Below are 27,690 nucleotides of genomic sequence, written 5' to 3'. Positions count from 1 at the left end.
GTATTTTCCTGGTAATTATTCGCTTGGTACTGTTAGTCAAATCACAGAAGGAACTTTTAGCATCCATAACGCATTCCGTACGACTCTTAAACCAGTGGTTAGATTTTCTTACTATTGTTTCATCCAAACTGTATTCGTATCTCAAAACATATTTCCAACTGAAGTAGACATCTGGTTTCTCGTCGTTAGTGTTCATCTTCTAATGCAATTGTTACAGATAATGATTAAAAATACACTTTTCTTTATCTTATAACACATATTCAAATGCATTCGTTAAAAGATCAGTTGTTATTGGATAATGCTAACAAATGAAACTGGTTTCAACTGGTTTGCTAGTCAAAAGAGTATATTTCAAGGCTCAGAACTCGGTCAAACCTAACAACAGACGCGTGTCACCGATTGTACCTCCGAACAATACTCAGAACTCGGTCAACGTTACAATAGACGCGTGTCACCTACTGTACCACCGAACAATAGGTGCATATCTATTGTAATAATGTCAACAATCAGAGACGTCACCATTATACTAAGAAAGAACAATAGGAGATGTCTCCATTGTACTAAGAGAGAACAATAGGGGACGTCTCCATTGTACTGGAGTGGGGACCCATTGTATCGGAGGTGCATATCCATTGTACTGGAGGTGCACCCATTGTATTCCCATTGTTGTCCCCGCTACGTACAAATTATACTACTAGCAACAATTTAATTATACATTATTTTTCAATACAAAATAAGCCACCATTGTCAGTGTTGAAATAACTGTATTATGTTTGGTACATAAATTAATCCATGTACCGAAATAATAATCGGGAGTGTTTTCTTGGTTAATTGGTATTTTATTTCCGTGGCCTGTACCTATGGTTCCTGATTGACAGGTGTGTATTTAGACGGCCCCCAGACACTGTGTCTCTTTTATTAAGATCACAGGGTAAGTCGTAATGGGCATTATCAGACGCCCTGCTTTATTGCTGTAAGTAATTCTGTAAAACCCTTGATTAAATAGACTTCCCCATCTAAAAATCACAAAACTGACCAATTACGTCGTCCCAAAGAAAGGAAAAGTATTACTTGGGTATCGTGAGTGATCGTTTTTGCTCGAACGTACCCTGCCAATAGGCCTAATAATATGCATTTTTTCTTTCGATTTTTTAAAAAAGAAAAATACTATAACTCCATTTCGTTCTATTGATGCAAATTGAAATATATTTAGTTAAACAGTTTATTATACTATCAATCATTTATGTTGTTTTACAAGTCAGGTTGTTGAAAGCGAAGCACGTTGTCGTAAATTAGAGCGTTTGTTTACATTGTGCATAGAGAAAATGGACGGAGCTGACGTCACTTCGCCCCAAGCTATAGGTTGGACTATACCAATTCAAATCCCATAGGCGACCATGTTAACGTTTGTGTTTAAAAACACTATATGCAATATATCAACCAAACTGTGACCCATAAATATCAGTACTACAACCCCTACCTCAAAGTATTAACTGCAGAAAATGGTACTTTTCATGGCTCATTTTCGGTATAACCAGATGTTTCTGCAACCCCCCTAGTTTCGCACAAAATTTGAGTACTTTTTTTTTTACAGGTACCCCATACATGTTCCAAGCACAAGGCTACTTGACACGGTGGTACTACATCAAATAAAATTGCATACATTTTTAGCCCAGATGAAACTATTTTTTTTTTACAACCAACACACTCACATTTATAACCAATCACAGGAATTGTGGTGTTAATTTCTCTATCAAACGTTCGGTGCACCTCGAACTTCGACCCAGCCGGACAGTAATTGGTATAGTGCAACCTATACTGATAACATACATGTTTCAAAAGGTGGCGAATCATGTGTTTTTATGACAACCAGGATCTGCTGTCTTCTGACATAAACTGACAACCTCACTGAAACTGTTGTTTCTACAGTGCAACCTAATTTAATGTACACCTCACAAAGCACATGTATTTTGTACAGTTTTGTACAAATGCAATATGTCATATTTGAAAAAATAATAATAAAAAAAAAAAATACTCCTGAAGATATTTACTGTCAGATGTGTGTGTGTGCTCAGCTACATATGTAGAGACAGCATGGCTATTCAGAGTACCTCAACTCCTTAAACTTATTCCATTGAAACATATGTACTTGACTGACCCCTAGATTATGAAGATCTCAACAGGCACATCAAAGAAATATCAGTATTTAAAAAATACAATGTCTGAGGAAGGAAAAACCAACATGACTGCATCTGTATGAAGTAATGACTTAATGTCCTGCACATCACTGTTGGAAGGAAATCCTGTATGCTGAGTGTGGGCATCTTCAAGTTACCATGTGCGGGAATTTCAAATCCATCAGCTATGCAGATTTTCAAATTGGACCATCAAAACCATTGGCAGCCACCAATATTCCTGACTATATTTTATGTATACCCTACTGTAGTTAGAGGTTTTAAATATTTGTGATATCTGGAATTATCATGCAGCTTTCACATATTTATTTTTGATTCATTACTAAAAAAAAACCTGTTTTTAAATGACATAATTACCCGAACATCTATTTTATTGCATTATTTTCTAATCCAGATCAATACAATATGTATATTGGATGTATTCCTACAATCTGTAATCCAGCATATCATTTAGCTATTAACATTGGATAATACAGCATTAACAATAAAATAAATCATCAAATTACACCAAGGTAGATAATCAAATCTGGAAAAATTGGTTCTAAATCTAGTATACACTTAAAATACACTTCATAGGAGCAAACTAAGTGATTATTTAAAAAATATATTTGATCTGGAGACCTAAAGATATGTTTAACAAGCTTATTGTTATGTATAAATAGGAACAGAAGGCACAATAGTGACCAAAATTTTAATTATGGCTTTGGTAAAGTTTTTCTTCAAAGTAAAATTTTGTTTCCCCTAAAACTACAAATTTGTCTAAAATATGACTTAGCACCCTGTAAATATGCCAAAAGGACAATAAAAATCAAGGTCTTTAAAAAGTTAAGCTATCAGAAGTACATACATGAAACATTAACTATGTTTATAGAAGTTAAAGATATTATCCCAATATTGGCACATGTTATTTTTAATATAAAAATAAATTGCTATTAAAATCTAAGTTCAGACTGCCTAGATATATTAACATATTTAAGAGCAGTTGTATATGGGAAGTGAAACACCATGTAAATAAAAACATTCAAATCTTTATAGTATGAATTATAGGCCAAAACCAACTTTTCCTCAGTGCTAATTTTTGTTCAAACTCCATTCAGAGCTATGCACAGTAAGTATTGTCGAGGTCAAGGTCATTGTGAACTTGCATGGCCGAGTGACGGCTAATTAATCAAATAGTGTAGTTTAATTTAATTAGATCACAAAAATCATAATCTTTTTTATTATGCACTGAATATGTGCTATAGGTTGGACTATACCAATTCAAATCCCATAGGCGACCATGTTAACGTTTGTGTTTAAAAACACTATATGCAATATATCAACCAAACTGTGACCCATAAATATCAGTACTACAACCCCTACCTCAAAGTATTAACTGCAGAAAATGGTACCTTTCATGGCTCATTTTCGGTATAACCAGATGTTTCTGCAACACCCTTAGTTTCGCACAAAATTTGAGTACTTTTTTTTTACAGGTACCCCATACAAATTCCAAGCACAAGGCTACTTGACACGGTGGTACTACATCAAATAAAACTGCATACATTTTTAGCCCAGATGAAACTTTTTTTTTACAACCAACACACTCACACTCACATTTATAACCAATCACAGGACTTGTGGTGTTAACTTCTCTATCAAACGTTCGGTGCACCTCGAACTTCGACCCAGCCGGAAATTGTGCAACCTATACCACCGGTCGTCACAAAAACGAAACAAAATGGCTGCCCCCGGTTAGCAGGAATAATCATGGTTTTTTTATTAACTCTAAAATTACGCGTTTTTCATTTGTAAAGTGTCAGTATGTGTTGGTGGTCCGGGTATGCATATTTCCAACACATAAGGCTCTTGTTTGAGTTAACTCTACCTTTAAAACTTCTCCTAATTAATTTACATGTTTGGTGTCATCGACTCATTTAAATGAATTTTTTGTATATATTTATATACTAAAACGCAAAAGAAACGCAGGTTCTCATTAAATTGGATATAAAATATTAAAAAAACAAAACGAAATGAAGATTTCAACATTTAATTTGGAGCTACACCAATTCGGCACACATTGGTGTTGGAAATTTTTGTTTTGAATTCCTTTTTGGCTATTGTTTCATGTCATAAAGTAGGGTGGGGGTCCATGTTAAAAATGTGAAAGAGACGACCTGTAGCATTGTCAAAGTCAGTATCGCGTGTGACCACCCTGGGCATTCAAACAGGCAGTGCAACGTCTCCTCATTGAGTTGACAAGCCGTTGAAAGAATGCCTGAGGGAGTGAGTTCCATTCATGGACCAATGCTGCCTCCAGCGCCTGCATATTCTGAGGTTGTCCGCGAGCCTGAAGGCGACGTCCGATTTCATCCCAGACGTGTTCGATAGGCGCCATGTCCGGTGATAAGGCTGGCCACGGCAACGTTGGGATGTTGTGCTGAGCCAGCAACGCCTGTGTTGCCCTGGCAGTGTGCGGCCTGGCATTGTCTTGCTGCAGCAAGCGCACACGTGGGTGAGCGGCAAGAAGGGAACGACGTGATTGTTGATGACGTCATTTTGGTACACGGCGGCATTAACGCGTTGTCTGAACACATGAAGTTGTGTTTCTGTGGTTGAATGAGAACCCACCCCACACCATCACACTACCCCCGCCCCATCGGTCGGCCTGCAGAACGCAGCAGTCGGAGTAACGTTCATGTCGACGTCGCCATACTCGGATTCGGCCATCAGCGTTGGAAACATTGTAACGGCTCTCATCAGTAAACAGAACTTGTTGCCACTGGCCACGTCGCCATCTTTGATGTTGTTGCGCCCACTGTTGACGTTGTTGGCGGTGCCGAGGGGTCAATATTGGTCCCACATAAGGACGGCGGTTACGGAGTCCTGCTGCCCTCAGACGGCGTCGGACGGTATCGGCGGACACTGGACCATGTGGACCACGCACCTGGTGAGCGGTGTTAGCTGCTGGCAGCATCCGATTCCTAAGGTGGGTCACCCGGATGTACCGGTCTAGGGCTGCGGTTGTCACCCTCGGGCGGCCGGTGCGTGGTCGATCGTTCACAGATCCAGTGATTTGGTGACGTTGAGAAAGGCGTGCGATTGTCGAAACATGACATCCCAATTGTCTGGCTACAGCAGTACGGGTCTGTCCGGCTTGCAACATCCCGATGGCCATCCCTCGCTGGAGTTGCGTCAGTCGCGGCATTTTTAAAATGTGATTCTGTTGTCTGTCACTACTCAAATTGAATTTATGCGATTAAATCCAGGTGTGTAGGCTTTATAAGCATTTCAATGAGTGTGTTTGCACTGGATTCATGATACGGATGATCCAGCACGTGCAAACAACGTGTTTTGAGAATTCGTGACGTCACACAGGTAATGAAATTGACACGCAGGTGGGACTGCGGTGTGGGTGTGTGCCATGTCCTTTAACACAGTTGAGGTTCAATTCCACCAAAGATACTGCTTTACAAAGTGCAATTCTTTCGCATTTTCAGGACCTGCGTTTCTTTTGCGTTTTAGTATATTATTGTTCTGTTTAAGGAGAGAAGTTGAGTTATAATATTGGTAATCTATACACTGTCAGATAACTTATTGTTTGGGCATGTTTTTATAAGTTTGCTAGGAACATTGTTTATGTAAGTGAATGCATAGGCCTACATGATTTTATCAACATATACACAGACATTACTTTGTATTAGATTGGTGCATAACCAAACATAGTTCTTAAATTTTATTTGTTGAAGATCCATTGGATTTGTTAACATATAGTATTACTGGCATGCAATTTTTTAAAAATAAAAAATAATTAACTCTCAAATTATTAATTATCAAAAATTAAAAATAACATGGTTAAGTGTGAGGGTTTGTTTTGCATGCATACCTATAAAACTAACTGAATACTAAATGGTTAACATTAAATGAACCAGAGAACACTAGAGACTAATTTTGTTTTGCGTTATAAGGAAGGAGTTGACCGTGACCAGGTGTGAGTTCGATAGGACGGACACCAATGCATGATGCCTTTGTCGGCGGTCATATTGAATGTGTGAAGTTACTCTTGGATCATGTTAAAAACATTAACACAGGAGACAAAGATGGGCTGACTGCTGCTCATTTGGCAGCCTTTAATGGAGAAACAGAATGTCTTAGCATTCTCTCCATAAAAGGTAAAATACACTGGCAAGTAATTACAGGTGTAATTGTTATGAAGCTGTTGTACACTACTCAACAAATGGTACATGAGATTTTAGCAAGTTTTGTTCTTCATGCTGTATTCAAATAAAAGATAACAAAAATATTTAATTGATACAAATTTTAGAAACCTTTATAGCGATAAATAATATGCTCGCCATTATTATTCATTAAACAAACATTATTGTATGTTTTCAGCTATTGCTGGGAAGCTGAAGTTGGTTCGATATTCAACGTTCAACATTCAATATTGAATATTGCTCTGACAGAACAACATTCAACATTCAGGGGTTCTTTTCTGAATTATACAACATTCTTCAAAATCTACGATACACATTTAGGTGTATGTCCTATGCTAATATGGTGAATTGAGGGTGGCTTAGGGATGTAAAATAATCTAGTGAGGCTCGGAAATAAAGCACAGAGCTAAGTCTCGCCGAACTCTACAAAACAAAATGATTATATAGCAAAAGAATCAACAACATACGCACACATCTGAAATTAAGAGAATGATTATGATATGATAAACAGGTGTTCAGTAGTGCACATCCCACCGATATATAACAAATACTGGGTGGCTCAGGGGAAACTTTCAACATAACACCATACTCGTTTGCAGTCACGCAGCTCTGAAATTGAAAATAGAAAGTTTATGAAATTCTACAAATCCATCCTATAGTGGGCGTTATTTGGTAATGTGGAGAGTCTAGGGTGGCTCAAGACTCTATCTGGACGTGACGCCCCGTTAAAGGTCGAAATTCGAAGATCAGCTCAATATTCAGATTAGACCCACAATTCTGAAACTAAACAGAGAATGTTTATCATATGATAAACAACTGTTCATTAGTGCACGTCCAACCCATATGTAACAAAAACGGGGTGGCTCAGGGGCAACTTCCCAAGTAACGCCCCATCACTGTATATGGAACACAGTGTAACATCAAGGTAACAACAATTTTGAAACTAAACATAGAATGTTTATCATATGATGAACAAGTGTTTATCATATAAGATCTTTCATTTTCAGTGAAATAAAAGTATGTGATATGTTTCTAATTAATCGAAGTCACGGCACTATGCTTATTAACTAGGGTGATACTCAACAATTGACGTATGCATTCATAGTCATCAAATAAAACATTTCAATAGTAACTTTACACGGAAATCTGTACAGCGTTCACAAAAACAAACACGTTAAGCACTAGTTTAATTTGATGTAAGGACACCAAAATTACGTCGAGTTTGACGTCATTTCCATTCAAAAAGACACCGCGCCACATATTCTTACGTCATTTGAACATTTAGTAACGGCGGAATGGAATTAAAGTTGCGTGTACAGTTTACAAAAACATGATAAAGAGATTATTACCCTCGTGAGTTTTGGTATCGTCAATATCATATATTAGGAATATATATATATATATATATATATATATATATATATATATATATATATATATATATACTCTTCAAAAAAAGAAACGCAAAAGGGTACAAATGGGTTATAACTCCGATTTTATGTTTCCTACCGGTTCATGCTTTGTGAATATAAGGTCATTGCATGTCCCAAACACATTCCCACGGTTACATTGGATAAAACGCAGCTACTGTACAATAAAGTTCCAAAATGTGAATATTCGCAAAAACGCAGCCACGTGCAAACCATGTCACCACTGCACGTGCGTTGTCTGCACGTGCAACATGAACACCGACAGTATAAAAGTGCAGGGTGTTCGCTTGCCTGGCCTCTGTATCTGGCCGACAGTTGACAATCCAGGACATGCCACGTCTCAGTGAACCGCAGAGAAACAATGCCATCGGCCGACTAGACGCAGGCAAATCCAGAACGGCCGTTGCCAGGGCATTCCATGTGTCCCCAAGCACCATCTCCAGACTGTGGGACCGTTACCAGCAACATGGATCAACACGTGACCTCCCTAGATCCGGTCGACCACGGGTCACTACCCCCGGGCAGGACCGCTACATCCGGGTACGCCACCTTCGGGAACGATTGACTACTGCCACCTCCACAGCCGCAGACGTCCAGTTCGTCCAGTTCGAGGTGTCATCTTAACACCACAACAGCGTCGACTCCGACTGCAGTGGTGCCAGATTCATCGACAATGGCCTCAACTGCGATGGAGACAGGTGTGGTTCAGTGACGAGTCACGATTTCTGCTCCGACGTCATGATGGAAGATGTCGCGTGTATAGGCGTCGTGGTGAACGTTATGCGGCAAAGTGCGTGCAGGAAGTGGACAGATTCGGCGGGGGTAGTGTCATGGTGTGGCAGCCATCTCACACACTGGCAGAACTGACCTGGTCCACGTGCAGGGCAACCTGAATGCACAGGGCTACATTGACCAGATCCTCCGGCCACACATCGTTCCAGTTATGGCCAACGCAGTGTTCCAACATGACAACGCCAGGCCTCACACAGCACGTCTCACAACGGCTTTCCTACAGAACAACAACATTAATGTCCTTCCTTGGCCATCGATATCACCGGATTTGAACCCAATTGAGCATCTATGGGACGAGTTGGACCGACGCCTCCGACAGCGACAACCACAGCCCCAGACCCTGCCCGAGATGGCAGCAGCCTTGCAGGCCGAGTGGGCCACCATCCCCCGGGACGTCATCCGTACTCTGGTTGCTTCAATGGGCAGGCGGTGCCAGGCAGTTGTCAACACACGCGGAGGCCACACCCGGTATTGACTCCAGATGACCTTGACCTTGGTGGTGTGTCCTATCACTTACTCACAATGGACTAGAGTGAATTGTGAACAATCCTGCAACATTTGGTAATTATCGGACTCACCATTCAATAATTAAATCAATTCTCCAAATGTTACGACAATGTGGTTTTGCGTTTCTTCTTTTGAAGAGTATATATATATATATATATATATATATATATATATATATATATATATATATATATATATATATATATATGATATTGACGATACCAAAAAACACTCTGTTAATACTCCTCTCTCTCTCTCTCTCTCTCTCTCTCTCTCTCTCTCTCTCTCTCTCTCTCTCTCTCTCTCTCTCTCTCTCTCTCTCTCTCTCTCTCTCTCTCTCTCTCTCTCTCTCTCTCTCTCTCTCTGTGTGTGTGTGTGTGTGTGTGCGTGTATCTACTATCTATGTATATATGTTTAAAAAATGTGTTTTGTTTAACACCACTAGATCACATTAATTTATTAATCATTGGCTATTGGATTTCAAACATATGGTCATTTTGACACAGTCATACAGAGGAAACCCGCTACATTTTTTTTTTCATTAGTAGCATGGGATCTTTTATATTCACCATCCCACAGACAGGATATCACATACCATGGCTTTTGATATACCAGTCGTGGTGCACTGGCTGGATCGAGAAATAGCCCAATGGGCCCACCGACAGTGACCAATCCCAAACCGACCGCACATCAAGCGAGCACTTTACCACTGGGCTACGTCCCCCCCCCCCCAAACTGACCACGCTCAAGCGATTTACCACTGGGCTACGTCCCCCCCCCCCCCCCCAAACTGACCACGCATCAAGCGAGCACTTTACCACTGGGCTACGTCCCCCCCCCCCAACCGCATCAAGCGAGCACTTTACCACTGGGCTACCCCCCCCCCCCCCAATCGCATCAAGCGAGCACTTTACCACTGGGCTACGTCCCCCCCCCCCCAAACTGACCACGCATCAAGCGAGCACTTTACCACTGGGCTACCAAACTGGCGCATCAAGCGAGCACTTTACCACACCCCCCCCCCCCAAACCCCCCATATATGAAATTGAATATTGGTATATGGGTGGGTTGGTATGTAGGTACGTACGTGGGTGGATCGATGAATGGTTTAAAGTTTGGTTTGATTAACAACACTAGAACACATTGATTAATTTCTGAATCACCGGCTAGAGTTTTAGAGAGGAAACCCATCATTTTGTAGCAAGGGGTCTTTTGTATGCACCATCCCACAGACTGAATAGCACATATCACGTTATTTGATATACCACTCGTGGCGCACTGGCTGGGACGATAAATAGTCTAATGGGTCCACCTACGGGGATCGATCCTAGACAGACCGCACATCTGGCGACTTATTCACCAATGGGGTACGTCCTGCCTCGGATGAATGGATGGATGCTGTATGCATGCAAGCATGTATATTTATGTGTGTTCACGTGTGCCTGTATGTGTATCTGGCTATGTCCCAGTTTTGGCGATAAATTAATGTTGACTACCGTCCTCGGTAGTGTCGTTGTTAAGTCATCGGAATTAAGGCTGGCAGGTACTGGGTTCGCAGCCCGGTACCGGCTTCCACCCAAAGCGAGTTTGTTTTATCGACTCGGTGGGTAGGTGTAAGACCACTACACACTTTTTTCTCTCACTAAACACTAACAACTAACACACTGTCCTAGACAGACAGTCAGATAGATGAGGCGTGTGCCCAGGACAGCGTGCTTGAACCTTACTTCGATATAAGCAGGAAAATAAGTTGAAATGAATGAACTGAATGAATGTCGACTTTCACTTACATTTTTGTGTACGCAAATCGAGTATCGTCATCCTACCAAGGCTTTTGTCGTATGACGTCATTATTTGACGTCGAACTATGTTTCCAAACTCTAATTAATAAAATAATAAATAAATATGCATGTTTTGTAATGTTATCGCAAAACTAAAATTTATTTGTGTTTACTGTACTAAAAGAACGGATATAAAGAGTATATCTAATCTGAAATTCTCTAGTCGAGTCGGGTTATATATATATATATATTTGTTTTGCCATTTTGAAATTGGCAGGAGCGAAACATCAGACTAGGACATCTCAATTTGCCATGTCTGAAATGTGTACACGCCATCCTAATGACGTGTGATATCTTAGTAATTCTGCCAATTTTTGTTTTATGGTCTCATCTGTAGAATGAATATTGTAACCCTGGCATTAAAAAAGTTTAAAAGTTGTTTTGTTGAACGACACCACTAGAGCTAATTGATTTATTAATCATCGGTTATATTTGGATGTCAAACATTTATATATCTGACATAACCCGCTACAGGTTTTCATTAGTGACATGTATATTTTATATGTACCATTCCACAGACAGGATAACACATACCACGGCCTTTCATATACAAATCGGGGTGCACTGACTGGAACGAGAAATAGCGAAATAGGCGTGAATAATGGCTTCTACACCAATTCTGTTACATAAGCGTCGGAAGATACTTGCAATTGGAGGGGTCAGTAATGTGCAATATAGAGCACATTGATTAATTAATCATGGTCTATTGGATGTCAAACATTTGGTAATTCTGACACGTAATCATCGGAGAAAACCTGCTACGTTTGTCCTAATGCAAACAAATGCAAAGCTATATGTTTTGGCTCTTTAGGTGGATTCACTACAATATCAGTCTTAAATAGCATCACCATAATCTGTCACAGCTATAGAGTTAGTCCATTTCCCATTCTATGTTTATTTCTAGCTCCATTATATGATAAACGTTTTATGTTTACTTTGAGAATTGTCGGTCCAATGTGAATATTGAGCAGAAATCCAAATTTGAACACTGCTGAACAACTCTGTCATATGATAAACAATCTATGTTTAGTTTCAGAATTGTGGGTAGCTTGATTTTACACTGTGCATCATATATATGGATGGGGCGAAACTTGGGAAGTTGCCCCTGAGACGTAATTTGTGGGTTGGATGTCCACTACTGAACACTTGTTTATCATAATGTTTAGTTTCAGAATTGTGGGTCTAATCTGAATATTGAGCTGATCACCGAATTTCTTCGTTTAATGGGGCGTCATGTTCACACAGTCTTGAGCCACCCTGAACTTCATATTTCCATAGCACATGCCGTACAGAATGTATCTGTAGAATTCTATAACATTTTCAAGTTTGATTTCAGAATTGACTGACTAATCGAGTGTTGTGTAGTTGTTCTGTGTGCCATATATAGGGATGGGCGTTACCTTGAAATTTGCCCCAGAGCCACCCCGTGTTTGTTATATATCGGTTGGATGTGCACTGCTGAACACCTCTTTATCATATAATAAATATTCTATGTTTTTAGTTTCAGAATTGTGGGTCTAAACTGAATATTGAGCTGATCTCCGAATTTAGACCTTTAACGGGGCGTCACGTCCAGATAGAGTCTTGAGCCACCTAGACTCTTCACATTACCAAAGAACGTGCACTATAAGATGGATCTGTAGAATTTCATAAACTTTCTATGTTCGGTTTCAGAGCTGCGTGACTGTAAACGAGTATGGTGTAGTTATACTGTGTACCATATATATGGGTGGGGCGTTACCTTCAAAGTTGCCCCTGAGCCACCCCATGTTTGTTATATATGGGTTCAATGTGCACTTCTGAACACTTGTTTATCATATGATAAACATTCTATGTTTAGTTTCAGAATTGTGGTAGCTTGATTTTACACTGTGTACAATATATAGTGATGGGGCGTTACTTGGGAAGTTGCCCCTGAGCCACCCCGTGTTTGTTATATATGGGTTGAATGTGCACTGCTGAACACTTGTTTGTCATATGATAAACATTCTATTTTTAGTTTCAGAATTGTGGGTAGATAGATTTTACACTGTGTACCATATATATATGGGTGGGGCGTTACCTTGAAAGTTGCCCCTGAGGCACCCCGTGTTTGTTATATATGGGTTGAATGTGCACTGCTGAATACTTGTTTGTCATATGATAAATATTCTATGTTTAGTTTCAGAATTGTGGGTCTAAACTGAATACTGAGCTGATCTCCGAATTTGGACTTTTAACGGGGCGTCACGTCCAGGTAGAATTTTGAGCCACCCTAGACTACACATTATCAAAGAGCATGAACTATAGGATGGATCTGTAGAATTTCATAAACTTTCTATGTTCATTTTCAGAGCTGCTTGACTGCAAAGGAGAATGGTGTAGTTATACTGTGTACCATATATATGGATGGGGCGTTCCCTTGAAAGTTGCCCCTGAGCCACCCCACGTTTGTTATATATGGGTTGAATGTGCACTGCTGAATACTTCTTTATCATATGATAACCATTGTATGTTTAGTTTCAAAATTGTTATTAGCATGAATTTACATTGTGTACCATATATAGTGATGGGGCGTTACTTGGCAAGTTGTCCCTGAGCCACCCCGTGTTTGTTATATATATGTGTTGAATGTGCACTGCTGAACACCTGCTTGTCATATGATAAACATTCTATGTTTAGTTTCAGAATTGCGGGTAAATTGATCTTACACTGTGTACAATATATAGTGATGTGGCGTTACTTGGGAAGTTGCCCCTGAGCCACCCCGTGTTTGTTATATATGGGTTGAATGTGCACTGCTGAACACTTGCTTATCATATGATAAATATTCTATGTTTAGTTTCAGAATTGTGGGTCTAAACTGAATATTGAGCTGATCTTCGAATTTGGACATTTAACGGGGCGTCACATCCATATAGTCTTGAGCCACCCTAGGCTCTACACATTATCAAAGAGCATGCACTATAGGATGGATTTTTAGAATTTCATAAACTTTCTATGTTCGGTTTCAGAGCTGCGTGACTGCAAACGAGTATGGTGTATTTATACTGTGTACCATATATATGGGTGGGGCGTTACCTTCAAAGTTGCCCCTGAGCCACCCCATGTTTGTTATATATGGGTTGAATGTACACTGCTGAACACTTGTTTATCATATGATAAACATTCTATGTTTAGTTTGAGAATTGTGGGTCTAAACTGAATATTGAGCTGATCTCCGAATTTGGACCTTTAACGGGACGTCACGTCCAGATAGAGTCTTGAGTCTAGACTCTTCACATTACCAAAGAATGTGCCCTATAAGATGAATCTGTAGAATTTCATAAACTTTCTATGTTCGGTTTCAGAGCTGCGTGACTGCAAATGAGTATGGTGTAGTTATACTGTGTACCATATATATGGGTGGGTCGTTACCTTGAAAATTGCTCCTGAGCCACCCCATGTTTGTTATATATGGGTTGAATGTGCACTGCTGAACACTTGTTTATCATATGATAAACACTCTAGGTTTAGTTTCCGAATTGTGGGTCTAAACTGAATATTGAGCTGATCTCCGAATTTGGACCTTCAGCGGGGCGTCACGTCCAGATAGTCTTGAGCCACCCTAGACTCTTCACATTACCAAAGAACGTGCACTATAAGATGGATCTGTAAAATTTCATAAACTTTTTATGTTCAGTTTCAGAGCTGTGTGACTATGTTTAGTTTCAGAATTGTGGGTCTAATCTGAATATTGAGCTGATCTTCGAATCGCGACCTTTAGTAAATTTTTGCGTGGATTACCACTTTGCTTTATTTTCGAACCATCCCATATTATCGTTTATTCCTAAATCATCCTAAATTGGTTGTTTTCATAGACAAACACTTGTATCTGAACTGAAGTTTTAAAGAATGTTAATTGCATCTTTCAAAAAAATATACTGAATGTTGAATGTTGTTCTGTCAGAGCAATATTCAGTATTGAATGTTGAACGTTGAATATCGAACCAACTTCCGCTTCCCACATTTATCTCGGTCCCAAGGGTGTCCGGTTTAAAAGGGTTTCACTATATATATATAGACGAAGAGCTGAATGTCCGGTTTAAAAGGGTTTCACTATATATATATATATATTGTGACAAAATCCTCACGTCGTTGTTACGTGACCGTGGTGATATACCTGGTGTTGTGTGATTCGTGTTGAGCGGTGGCCACTGTAACTTATAAACTCTTTCCCCAATATTTGTACTCTATATTCTGTATTATTTGTCTCTTTCCTGTACTATATATCTTTAATCTGTATCTCTTTCCTGTACATTACTTCTCTTCTCTAATCTGTATTTCTTTCCTGTACTATATATCTTTAATCTGTATCTCTTTCCTGCACATTACCTCTCTACACTAATCTATATTTCTTCCCTGTACTATATCTCTTTAATCTGTATCTCTTTCCTGTACATTACTTCTCTACACTAATCTATATTTCTTTCCTGTACTATATATCTTTAATCTGTATCTCTTTCCTGTACATTACTTCTCTTCTCTAATCTGTATTTCTTTCCTGTACTATATATCTTTAATCTGTATCTCTTTCCTGCACATTACCTCTCTACACTAATCTATATTTCTTTCCTGTACTATATCTCTTTAATCTGTATCTCTTTCCTGCACATTACCTCTCTACACTAATCTATATTTCTTTCCTGTACTATATCTCTTTAATCTGTATCTCTTTCCTGTACATTACCTCTCTACACTAATCTATATTTCTTTCCTGTACTATATCTCTTTAATCTGTATCTCTTTCCTGTACATTACCTCTCTACACTAATCTATATTTCTTCCCTGTACTATATCTCTTTAATCTGTATCTCTTTCCTGCACATTACCTCTACACTAATCTATATTTCTTTCCGTACTATATCTCTTTAATCTGTATCTCTTTCCTGTACATTACTTCTCTACACTAATCTATATTTCTTTCCTGTACTATATCTCTTTAATCTGTATCTCTTTCCTGTACATTACCTCTCTACACTAATCTATATTTCTTCCCTGTACTATATCTCTTTAATCTGTATCTCTTTCCTGCACATTACCTCTCTACACTAATCTATATTTCTTTCCGTACTATATCTCTTTAATCTGTATCTCTTTCCTGTACATTACTTCTCTACACTAATCTATATTTCTTTCCTGTACTATATCTCTTTAATCTGTATCTCTTTCCTGTACATTACCTCTCTACACTAATCTATATTTCTTTCCTGTACTATATCTCTTTAATCTGTATCTCTTTCCTGTACATTACTTCTCTACACTAATCTATATTTCTTTCCGTACTATATCTCTAAGCCATACAATGTATTTCTTTCCTGTACATTACCTCTCTACACTAATCTATATTTCTTTCCGTACTATATCTCTAAGCCATACAATGTATTTCTTTCCTGTACATTACCTCTCTACTCTAATATCTATATTTATTTCATGTACTATATCTCTTTAATCTGTTTACTTACAGTCATGGGCGTACGACCGGGGTGGGGGGGGGGGGGGGTAGGGGGCATTGCCCCCCCCCCCCCCCCCCCAATTCGGGCAAAACAGTGGGAAAACAGTGGGAAAAATTCGGGCAGTTTTTATCTGGGTAAAATTTCGGGCAAATCAACCCCTCCAGCCCCCCTAAATCAAAGAGTCCCCATACGCCCATGCTTACAGTGGCCTTAATTCACAACACTGGTTGTCAAAAGGAAATAATTTAATAAATTTGAGAAATGTATTCTCAAATTGGTAGATGAGAGGCACACAAAGTGCAAGATAAATAAAGAGTAATTATCACAGTAACCGTACTGTAATATGAAGAAATTAAATGAAAGAAGAACAAAGTCAGGTAGAGTTAAACTCAAGAAATGTATTCTTGTAAATAATTAATAATATTAACAACAGCAGTATAATAGTCAGAATATAGCCTATATATTAACTACACAAAATACATCATTTTAATATTTTAGAATTAAATTATGATTTCATTAATAAACTTTCTAATATCTTATATAGTTCATTTATTTATACTTATTTACACAATTCTAAGTTTTATCCTACCCCGTCACTCAGTTCGTCAACCGTCACTACGCCAAGGAGACGGACGTAACTTTAACGTGAACCTTACCCTGTGAAAATCTGTAATCTATGTTTGTAATTTTTAAATACTTTTTCTTTATCCGTTGTGTATGTGCTGTATCTGTGTAGCCTACTGGAAAGTATTCCCCCAAAAGAAACACAACAAGGCTCGGAAGGGTTCGAGGGTTTATTCTCTCGATCACACCATACGCGTGGTTCTGTAAAAATAATTACAAACGATAAATACACTGATAATAACAATAATTAACAACCTCGACTTAATCATAAAAATAAATTACAAATGTCATTACATAGCAATATATATACTCATTTAAACCATTATCACACAATTATGCCAAGTTACTGGCATAATACTTTCCTTCAAAAATATACATATACGTTTCGGCGACGTTAGTGCCAAAAACAATCATCAAAAATAAGTACATGCATTTAAGATAATTAAATGCGGTTATACAAACAAAAAAATACCTCAAAGCAGTAAAGACTTGGCAACATTATTGCCAACGTTACTGATTACAAAATAAACAACTTCCCCATTTCAAATGCTGTCAATATAAAACAATAACGTTCGGTATGTATGACAAACATTAAAATAAAGACCATTACAGAATACAAACTGGAACAATCGATTTAAAAAACAATAATATCATATACATAAAATACTCGGTTACAGCACAGGTGAAACAAGTCACGTGCGTTGGTCAAGACGCACGTGAAACACCTTCGCTGCAAGAATTGCATGTAATAAAGAAATAGACAATACTACTACTACTACACACCTTCGCTGTGGGCGATGAACCGTATAGGATGATAACACTATTACATGTACGTGGGCTTCATCCTGTGAATAAATGGGTAAAATATAAGCTACCACTCAAATGGATAATAAAACTACAGCAATTAGACATCTCATCCAACACTAATCACTAATTCTGTTTATACAATTAACTTGCGCCTCTATGTATATTTATATTTTAATAGTATATATCCAACACCTTTACTTTATTACTGTTTATAAAGTTAACTCGTCCATATATATATTTATTCGTTTATTGTGTTTTAGTGAATTCAATATTTAAAACGTATTTACCTAGCATTAATTATGGACGTTTAAACACTTTTTGACATTATTATTACATTTACATATATCTAAAATAATGAGATAAACATAACAATTAATTACACATATTAGTCAAACCTGTAAGTGCCAAAAGGAAGTCTGAAGATAACGAAAGGCTCAGGAAAAGGAAAAGGCAACTGCAAGTCGTAAGTATGTAACGTGTTGTGTCATTGTCCACACTCAGCGCTGCACGGACCTGACTCACGACCACGTGACACCAAATACACATAACCATTGGACAGAATCAACCAATGGCTCGTCCCTAGCCAGTATGGCGAGAAACAACCATAAAAGGCTTTGTCTAAAGCACCAATACGATATTCTCAATGCAGATTGAGAATATCCTATAATAAAATAAATTGAATCCTAAAATAAATATTAATAGTAATAGATCAAATATGTTATTTATATACAAACGGCCAAATATTTAGTCCCCGTTACATATGTATAATAATATTTCTGTATTTCTTTATTTTCTGTTACCTCTGGAGCTCTAGTTTTCATGTCTTTACAATCTGTATGGTCCAAGAGACTAACGCCAACCGTCATGACCGGCTTCGGCGGCGTCGTGGCAGGCCATCGGTCTACAGGCTGGTAGGTACTGGGTTCGGATCCCAGTCGAGGCATGGGATTTTTAATCCAGATACCGACTCCAAACCCTGAGTGAGTGCTCCGCAAGGCTCAATGGGTAGGTGTAAACCACTTGCACTGACCAGTGATCCATAACTGGTTCAACAAAGGCCATGGTTTGTGCTATCCTGCCTGTGGAAAGCGCAAATAAAAGATCCCTTGCTGCTAATCGGAAAGAGTAGCCCATGTAGTGGCGACAGCGGGTTTCCTCTCAAAATCTGTGTGGTCCTTGACCATATGTCTGACGCCATATAACCGTAAATAAAATGTGTTGAGTGCGTTGTTAAATAAAACATTTCTTTCTTTCTTTCCAACCGTCATGACATCGCGCTTTTTATACCCCGTACCAATCCCTTATTTAGGCAAAAAGGTCGGATAAAAATAGAAATATTCCATATAAGGTAAAGAAGGTCACGTTATAAATAGCGCATACTATATAACGTAAATAATGTCAAGTTAAAAATAGCACTAAGTCGTAAATGCCGGAAATTAGTAATTAATAGCGAGCGCCAGTGAGCGCTTATGACAAGGTGAAAAAACCTAAACAGACTGAGTCCCATATGTAAGGAACAGAAAATTTTGTCGAAATGTCAAAACGGAAGTGAAATTGCGTAAAAAAACAACAACAATCGGAGTAAATGAGCAACAGATCTGCGATAAATGCAGAAAAAGGCTAATTAATCTTATTTTTATAAATACCTTATGATCGGGATCGTGTTAATATATTTTTAGAAACTACATTCGATACATTACCGTGCAAATCAAAAATGCATTGATTTTTTAAAATCGGATTTTTGCTTTGTCACGTATTATGATCTTTTAAAATAATATGACAAACGAACATTTACGGAATGTGTCGACATGATTCGTAAACACACATTTTAGTAGATAATTTAAAACAAATACTAAATGTAAATAGCCTAAATCATGTCAATGTTTTGGGATTTTTTTTGTCTTGAAAAATTGCTTTTGCACAAGGAATCTGACAATATTTTTTATCCCATCGACTGACTTCCTTTTCAGTAAGTATTTAATATTTGAAAAATGCGATATTTACAACTCGGATGCACGATGTTAAAATTGTTATTATTACATTCCCGTGTCCTAACGTCTGTACTTAATACCCCCTTCACATACACGGATTTTTCTTACGAGTCCTTACGGATCGCCAACTCGTAGTCAATCGCAAACATCCGTAAATAACTCGCTGGTATCCGTAAATAACTCGTCACAACTAGCAACAACTCGCAGACACTCTTAAGGATCCGTGAAAGGAGAGGCAAATTTTTTTGACATGTCAAAAATCTTCTTACGTTTGTCCACGGATTGATTTTTCCGTAAATAACTCGTAACAATCCGTAAGTATCGTAAACCGCTCGCAACAACACATAACCATCCGTAAACTGCTCGCAAGAATCCGTAAATGACTCGTAACAATTTTGTGTACGATTTGTTACGATTGATAGCTGCTGGGCCTCGTCCTCTTCCCTCTGGGCTAGTTCAAGGAGCAATTGTAGAAATTGTTGATATAACTGCAATCTGTTTCTCTCATATGCCATGTTGTCTCTCTGGATGTCAGTTGATACATTGAGATTTGCAGGATTTATATATTTTTTGGTAAAAAATCGTAAGGACTCGTAAATACTCGTAACTAACTCGTAACTATTCGTAACAACACGTAAACAGGTCGTAACTAACACGTAAAAGCTTCGATGAATAGTAACATTCCGTAATATACTCGTAACAATCCGTAAAAAGCTCGTAAAATGCCCGTAAGTTGCTCGTAGTTATCCGTGACAACTCGTAACAAATCGTGGAATTTTGCCGTAAATACATCGTAATAACTCGTAATAATCCGTAATAAACCGTAAATAGCTCGTAATAACTCGTAACAACTCTTAAATCGGTTGTAAAAGTGGCCAAATTGTAAGGATCCGTGAATTTGTGCGATCCGTGTATGTGAAGGGGGCATTAATGATGTTTTTAAATTAACAACAATTGATGCAACTAAAATGGGTCAACATTCGAACCATATTATATTTTGCTATCTAGTTTGGTTTAAAATTTGCGTTAATTACAAGTGATTATTTGAAGCAACACTAAATTACTTTGAACTAACGCTGTAAAGAGAGAGTTTTATAGTTGACGACAATACAATGTTGCCGATCAAAATAAGTCTGACAAATTACACGAATTTCCTAATTCATCGCTGATATAAAATCTGAATGAATGTACAGCGTAGGCGCATAACTCGTTCCGTCGGGTGGTGCCAACTAATCACCCATACACCAGGAACCGAATGTCCGTGGGCAAACACACACACGCACACACACACACACACACACACACACACACACACACACACACACACACACACACACACACAATCACGCACGCACGCACACACACACACACACGTATTTATACAACGTATTTGTCTCTTGCGCTCGCTTTAAGGTTTCACCTATTATCCTGTTCAATTATTTAGTCCCAAAGTTTCTTGCAAATGTTACGTTTATTTCCTATTCGATATTTGTTTTCTTTGCATTTACATGAAAACAAACCCAAACCCCGACAGGTTTTATATACAAATCATCATATAAAATGCACGAAGTTGACTTAATTCCACTTTTTAAAAATCTCTGTGTCGTTTGAATGCACGTTATTTCTCCTATAAATAACTACGGTCATTTGCATATCAAAACATTGGGATCTGAGACTACGTGAAGGCCATTATAGCTTGTTTCACTAAATCAAGGTTATTATTGTTTTGCAGTGTGTAACAGCATTGTCTAATCTTTCCGTTAAACATAGATGTAAACAAACAGAACATGTAACCCTTTCTTGTAGGTGCATTATATTTAATAAATTTAGCTAATGTAAACACAACTGAGGTGTAGCACAGTAATAAACACAAATCACCTCACACACCGCAGGAATGTGCTTTCCAAATTTATAAATAAATTTAATGCAGGGCCGGACCCAGAAGACCAGAGGGGGGGATAAAATGTCAAAGGCCACCAACATCAAATAATAATAAAAATGTTATTTAATTTGCCTCTAAGTTGGGAACTCGTACATATATATATATATATATATATATATATATATATATATATATATATATATATATATATATATATAGTATTTAGGGTGGTGCTAGGGACTGGGGTTTGGGGGTGGGGTGTTACATTTGTAATGCGAAAAACCAAAGGGCTGTTGTTCGGACTCGTATGGGTTCAACCACTTTTTCATCCCGCAGACACAGCCCTGAATGTTCAAAATACGATAGCATTGCTTGGTCAATAACATCATTATTTCGATCTATGACTGCACGTGCTATTGTAGCAATGTGTAAACCACGTAAAATACAAGTTAGGTAGGGTATATAAATTCATTGAAAATGAAGTAGTCGACATTCTTGTTATTGTTATTTGAGGAAAAATATGGGTAAATCAAAAAACGCTTCAGTTGATGTAAAATTGTGTATTACGAACGTTTTCGATTATTTTGAAGATGAATATCAGCGCGGTAGACCTAGGTATGCTTCTTATCGAATTGTCGATCGAGTTGCCGCTGCACTTAAAGTTTCGGTTTCAACAGTAAAAAGAACTGTGAAAAATCTAAGCTCTACTAATCCAAGCACAGAAATCACTGTTAAAAAACGCGACCGAAAACTCATCGATTTATTTGATAAAGATGTTATTAGACGACGAGTATACAGATTTTATAGAGAAGGCGAATTACCTACATTACATAAGATTAACGTGGCTTTAAGGGAGGAATGTGGAATCAACATATCCATATCAACTTTACGAAGAACACTCCATGACCTCGATTTTAAATACCAACATATGTCTACAACCGGAAAAGTGATTTTTGAGGACGCCAATATATCACACAGGAGACTGTCCTATCTCCATGAAATATCCAGTTTACGAGAACAGGGGTATTTAATAGTGTATCAAGATGAGACCTGGGTGAATGTCAACCACACAACATCCCACCACTGGACAGATATCCACCCGGGCACAAGTACTGCCAATCACCTGCCGAAATCAGACGCTGCTGATCGAGTTCCTAAACTTTGTTCGGTGACTGGGAAGGGAAAAAGACTTATTATTTGTCATGCTGGCTGTGATAAATATGGATTGATAGATGGCTGTGAATTGATATTTGAATCTAAAAAAACAGACGGAGACTATCATGGTGAGATGAATCATGACAATTTCATCAAATGGTTTGAAGAACAACTTATGCCTTCTCTACCAGAACCTTCAGTTATCGTCATGGATAACGCAAACTACCACAACAAATTAACTGAGATTACACGATGTCCTGCACTAAACGCTAAAAAGGAAGAAATTCAGTCGTGGCTACGAAACAAAAATATACCTTTTGAGAGTAACATGACAAAGCCAGTTCTTTATGAACTTGTGAAAAGTAACAAATGTGCAAAGCAATTTGTTACTGATGGTATTGCTGAACGCCACGGGCACTTGTGTCTAAGACTGCCGCCAAGACATTCTGAACTCAATCCGATAGAACTGATCTGGAGTCAAGTCAAAGGGCACATAGCTCGTCATAATGATGGTAAAATGACCACGGTGCGGAGAGAACTTGCACATGCATTGAACTCTGTCACACCTACACACTTCTCTGACGCAGTTAAACATGTAATAAAGATCGAAGAAGATTTTAGAAAACAAAATAGTTTATAAGAAATAAAATACCCCCTGTGATAGTCCCCCTTAACGAAGATAGTGATGAAGAAATGAGTTCGTCGACTGATTAAGTTATTTCTCCATACCCATCAGGAGTATTACTTTAATGTATGCATGAACTCTTTAACACCAAAAACAATTTATTTCCATATCATTCACTATCAAACAACCTAACAACCTATAAACTAATCGACTAGAAATGCATATAGACTACACATACATACGAGAGAAATGTTTATTTAACGACACACTCAACGCATTTGATATACGAGTATGTGGCGTCAGACAAAACGGTTAAGGAACATTATGACAGTGAGAAAGAAACTCGCTACCGCCACATGGGCCACTGTTTCCGATAAGCAATTTTGATAAGCAATAAGGGACGTTTTATATGCACCATCCCATAGACAGGATAGCACATACCACAGCCTTTATACATCAGTTGTGGTGCACAGGCTGGAACTAGACACAACCCAATGGGTCCACCATGAGGGATCGATCAGTCGACCTACCATGAGCGAACGCTTTACCTCTGAGCTACGTCCCGCTCCATATACAAAAGAAGCCTTAAGTGGGGTTGGGGTTGTGCAGAGGGTCACACCTCCACCAATCGCATGCATACCATATTCTTCTCTCTCTCTCTCCCTATAACCATATAACCATAGATTAAAATATGTTGCGTCGTTACATAAATGGCGTCTCTCTCTCTCTCTCTCTCTCTCTCTCTCTCTCTCTCTCTCTCTCTCTCTCTCTCTCTCTCTCTCTCTCTCTCTCTCTGTTTCTCCCTTCAGCGCGCGCGCTTGTGTATTGCATAATTATATATGATACATATTTTTTTTTCAAACTGAGGTTTTGTCACTTGAACTCCCCACCTGAATCCGCGCCTGCTTCATGTTTACAGATATTTTCTTAAATATAGGTCATACTACGATTTGTGCGGATAGGACGATAGAACCGAACATTAGTTTGAAACGCACTATAGAATGATGCTTTTGATATGCAAATGACCTTAGTTATTTATAGGAGAAATAAAGTGCATTCAAACGACACAGAGATTTTTAAAAAGGGAATTAAGTCAACTTCGTGCATTTTATATGATGATTTGTATATAACACCTGTCGGGGTTTGGGTTTGTTTTCATGTAAATGCAAAGAAAACAAATATCGAATAGGAAATAAACGTAACATTTGCAAAAAACTTTGGGTCTAAATAATTGAACAGGATAATAGTTACTATTAAATACAATAAACTAATATTTAAGGAAACCACTATTTTTCTAATATCTACTATACACTAGCATATTTAAATAATATCCTAAATTATCTAAACAATAGTCCGTTTACAACCTAATTAATATAGCAACAGGCTGAAAATCGTTCACATGTAAAGTTCAAACATGGCGGCTTCCATGCAAATAAAATTGTGCTATTTTCACAACTTCAACTGGCTAGAAATGGTAAACACGGTAACGACAGGTAGTGACTGATACATCATTCGATTACATAATTTTTTAATAATATTTCTTAAATAGTAAGAGTAATAATGACAAAGAATATTTTAATATTTTCCTTGAAAAACGATCTCTGAGCCGCTAGTCTGCGGTCCGTCAAATAACCGTGAAGGCCCGTAATGGAGACTTCGTCATCAAACAACAACATTAATAATTACTAAACGTCCACATTTTGTTACATTATATGGGCAGTTCCAGGGTTACTCTTTGCTCGAGTTACCACGTGTGACACCACATTTGTCCGATGTAAAAGTGTCACTTTTAAACCTGTAGTTGCCAATTTCTATATTCACGTTAACCTAATTATAATAGACATATTGGCTATCACTTTGTTTTGATGAAGAGATATTGGGTTGGGCTTGTGTATACTAGGTAGCTTTCCTGAATCGAAATGATATCAACAACAAAATTTAACAAAAATATTCTCTATATGTTCCATTAATTTTTTCTGTATTTGTACCTTTAATGTTCCTCGTTAAACATACAATACAGGCTGAAAGATTATAAGCAATTTAATTTGTTGGTGTTCATGATACCAGCAGTGACGTCACGGTACAGAACTAACATGCAGTGAATTTTATACTAATTATACTACAATTATACGAATCATTGAACTAGAAAATATTTCTGGGACTCATCCTTTTGTAGATTGTTTTTCTAACACGAGTCTCAATAAAATCAATCCTCGAAACTCGCTAAAGCTTGCTCCAAGGATTAATTTTCTTAAGACTCGATTCGGGAAAAACATCTACTCTTGCCAGAAACTATTGTATTACATACCACTGTAAGATATTGCTAATGTCATAACAATCACTCAGTATCTAACTAGTGTAATAATGGCGTGACGTGAGCGTGACGTAGATCACTTGCTGACCCTATTCGTAGAAAAGTAACGAGAAGCAGGTTTCGGCATCTGCAGACTTAGCCGAGACGTAGCCCAGTAGTAAAGCGTTCGCTTGATGCGCGGTCGGTCTAGGGTCGATCTCCGACGGTGGTCCCATTGGGCTATTTCTCGTTCCAGCCAGTCCGACTAAGACCTTACCTGGAGGCGAGGTTCTGGGAGAGGTTAGCTCTACGGTGTGATGATGATGGGCTGGTTGGTGTAGACGTTTGGTAGGTAGTCTTCGAGTCCAACTAAGACCTTACCTGGAGGCGAGGTTATAGGAAAGGTTAGCTCTACGGTGTGGTGATGATGGGCTGGTTGGTATGGAAGTTCGGTAGGTAGTCTTCGATAGGAAGATAAACGTTGCTAACCAATCCTGTGTAATCTTCCTGCAGGACGATCTTGGATACGATGGATGGAGTTGTCCATTCCTACATTCAAGATAGCCTGCTGACACTGCTCATCTCTACTGCACATCAAGTAAAAATGTAGGTCACCGTCTCTGGTTGTAAAGCTGTAATGGGCGCCACGATTTAGATGAAATCGAGCAGGGCAGGTACTTCTCCTCCTAGCATCCCCTAACGCAGTCTGCAAGTGCGCCGCAACTCCGGACACGCGATAGTCCAGATGATTGCATCAGGCTCTTTCAGCGAGGACGCTTCTGGAATGCTGATCTTCAGCCATTTCATATTGCGTGGACTGCCCCCAATAACGGCAGAGATAGTGGGTCTGCAATTGGATTATCAACTATAATGGTGTCTTCTTCTCGCCTCTGGGGGAGGAATGGTAGTTCCGCCCTATCCTCTGAAGTCTTCTTCTGTAGGAGCATCGCAACAGAAGGGATTACCCCCAACAGTTGAACCGTCGGCTTGCCCCTCCCTCTCGAGCTGTCCCTGCTGACATCTGTATCTTCTTGTCGTGGATTTTGAAGGGACCGCCTCCGGTGGTTTAGCCACCGGCTTTGGTCCCCTCTTGTCCACCCCTGGTGGTCGCTGCTTCTGTGAATTCCAGTTCTTTCGGGTTGGTGAGCTGTCCTAATACACAAGGGTGACAGTAGCCACATTCCCGTCGTAACGGACACGAAACTTCGACAAAAGGTCACTGCTGGTCAGCATAAGCCTAAGGGTATGTGTGTGTCGGGGGGGGGGGGGGGGATTTCCTCAGCAAGGTACATTAGCGACCTTCATCGTTCAGTCACAAATCGCGAGTGTGGCTGCCATCAAAAAAAACATATTTCCCAATAGCTTTGGTCACAGGACACCCAAGCAATTAAATACACGTAACAATAATGTATATATATATTTTTTATTTGAATATCAGATTTGGGACCCATTAGATAGAAAATATTGTGAAAACCTAAATTAGCTGTACAACACATTTAAAGTCAGTCTGTATGAAAACACACCCCTGCATAATTAGATATACTTCACAGTGGTGGATCCAGAAAATCCATTTAGGGGGCCCCATTGACATGAGGCGGAATGTCAAGGGAACTTTGGGCGGTATGTAGGGGCCCCGGCCCCTGCCTCCCCCTCCCTCCGCACACACATGTAGATTCGCCTCTGCTTTAGTGCATGGAATCAATGCTATAAAACGTGTGCACATCTGACTAGTTTGATCCATACATGATTTGGCTGCCTCTGGAAGTGCTGTCTAAAAAGGAATCCTTGGTCTACTCCCAGTCACTCAAGTGTGGTAACTCTTGTTCAGCTACCAGTGATCAGCCACAAATATATCCTGCTTGGTATGCATCCTTCAAG

The 27,690-nt window shown here is 38.7% G+C and overlaps 1 long non-coding RNA gene across 1 annotated transcript; it reads right to left on the bottom strand.

Moving 5' to 3' along the window:
- Nucleotides 1–17,216: 17,216 nt before the first annotated feature.
- On the bottom strand, nucleotides 17,217–18,505 carry LOC121390728. The gene is made up of 3 exons (XR_005960249.1): nucleotides 18,262–18,505; nucleotides 17,843–17,904; nucleotides 17,217–17,260 (listed from the first exon to the last, which is right to left on the bottom strand). It is a non-coding gene; the product is annotated as an uncharacterized LOC121390728 (long non-coding RNA).
- Between the last annotated feature and the right edge of the window lie 9,185 nt (nucleotides 18,506–27,690).

The sequence above is a fragment of the Gigantopelta aegis genome, chromosome 15, assembly GCF_016097555.1.
Source record: "Gigantopelta aegis isolate Gae_Host chromosome 15, Gae_host_genome, whole genome shotgun sequence".
Classification (NCBI taxonomy): domain Eukaryota; kingdom Metazoa; phylum Mollusca; class Gastropoda; order Neomphalida; family Peltospiridae; genus Gigantopelta; species Gigantopelta aegis.
This window is presented reverse-complemented; position numbering and strand designations above follow the sequence as displayed.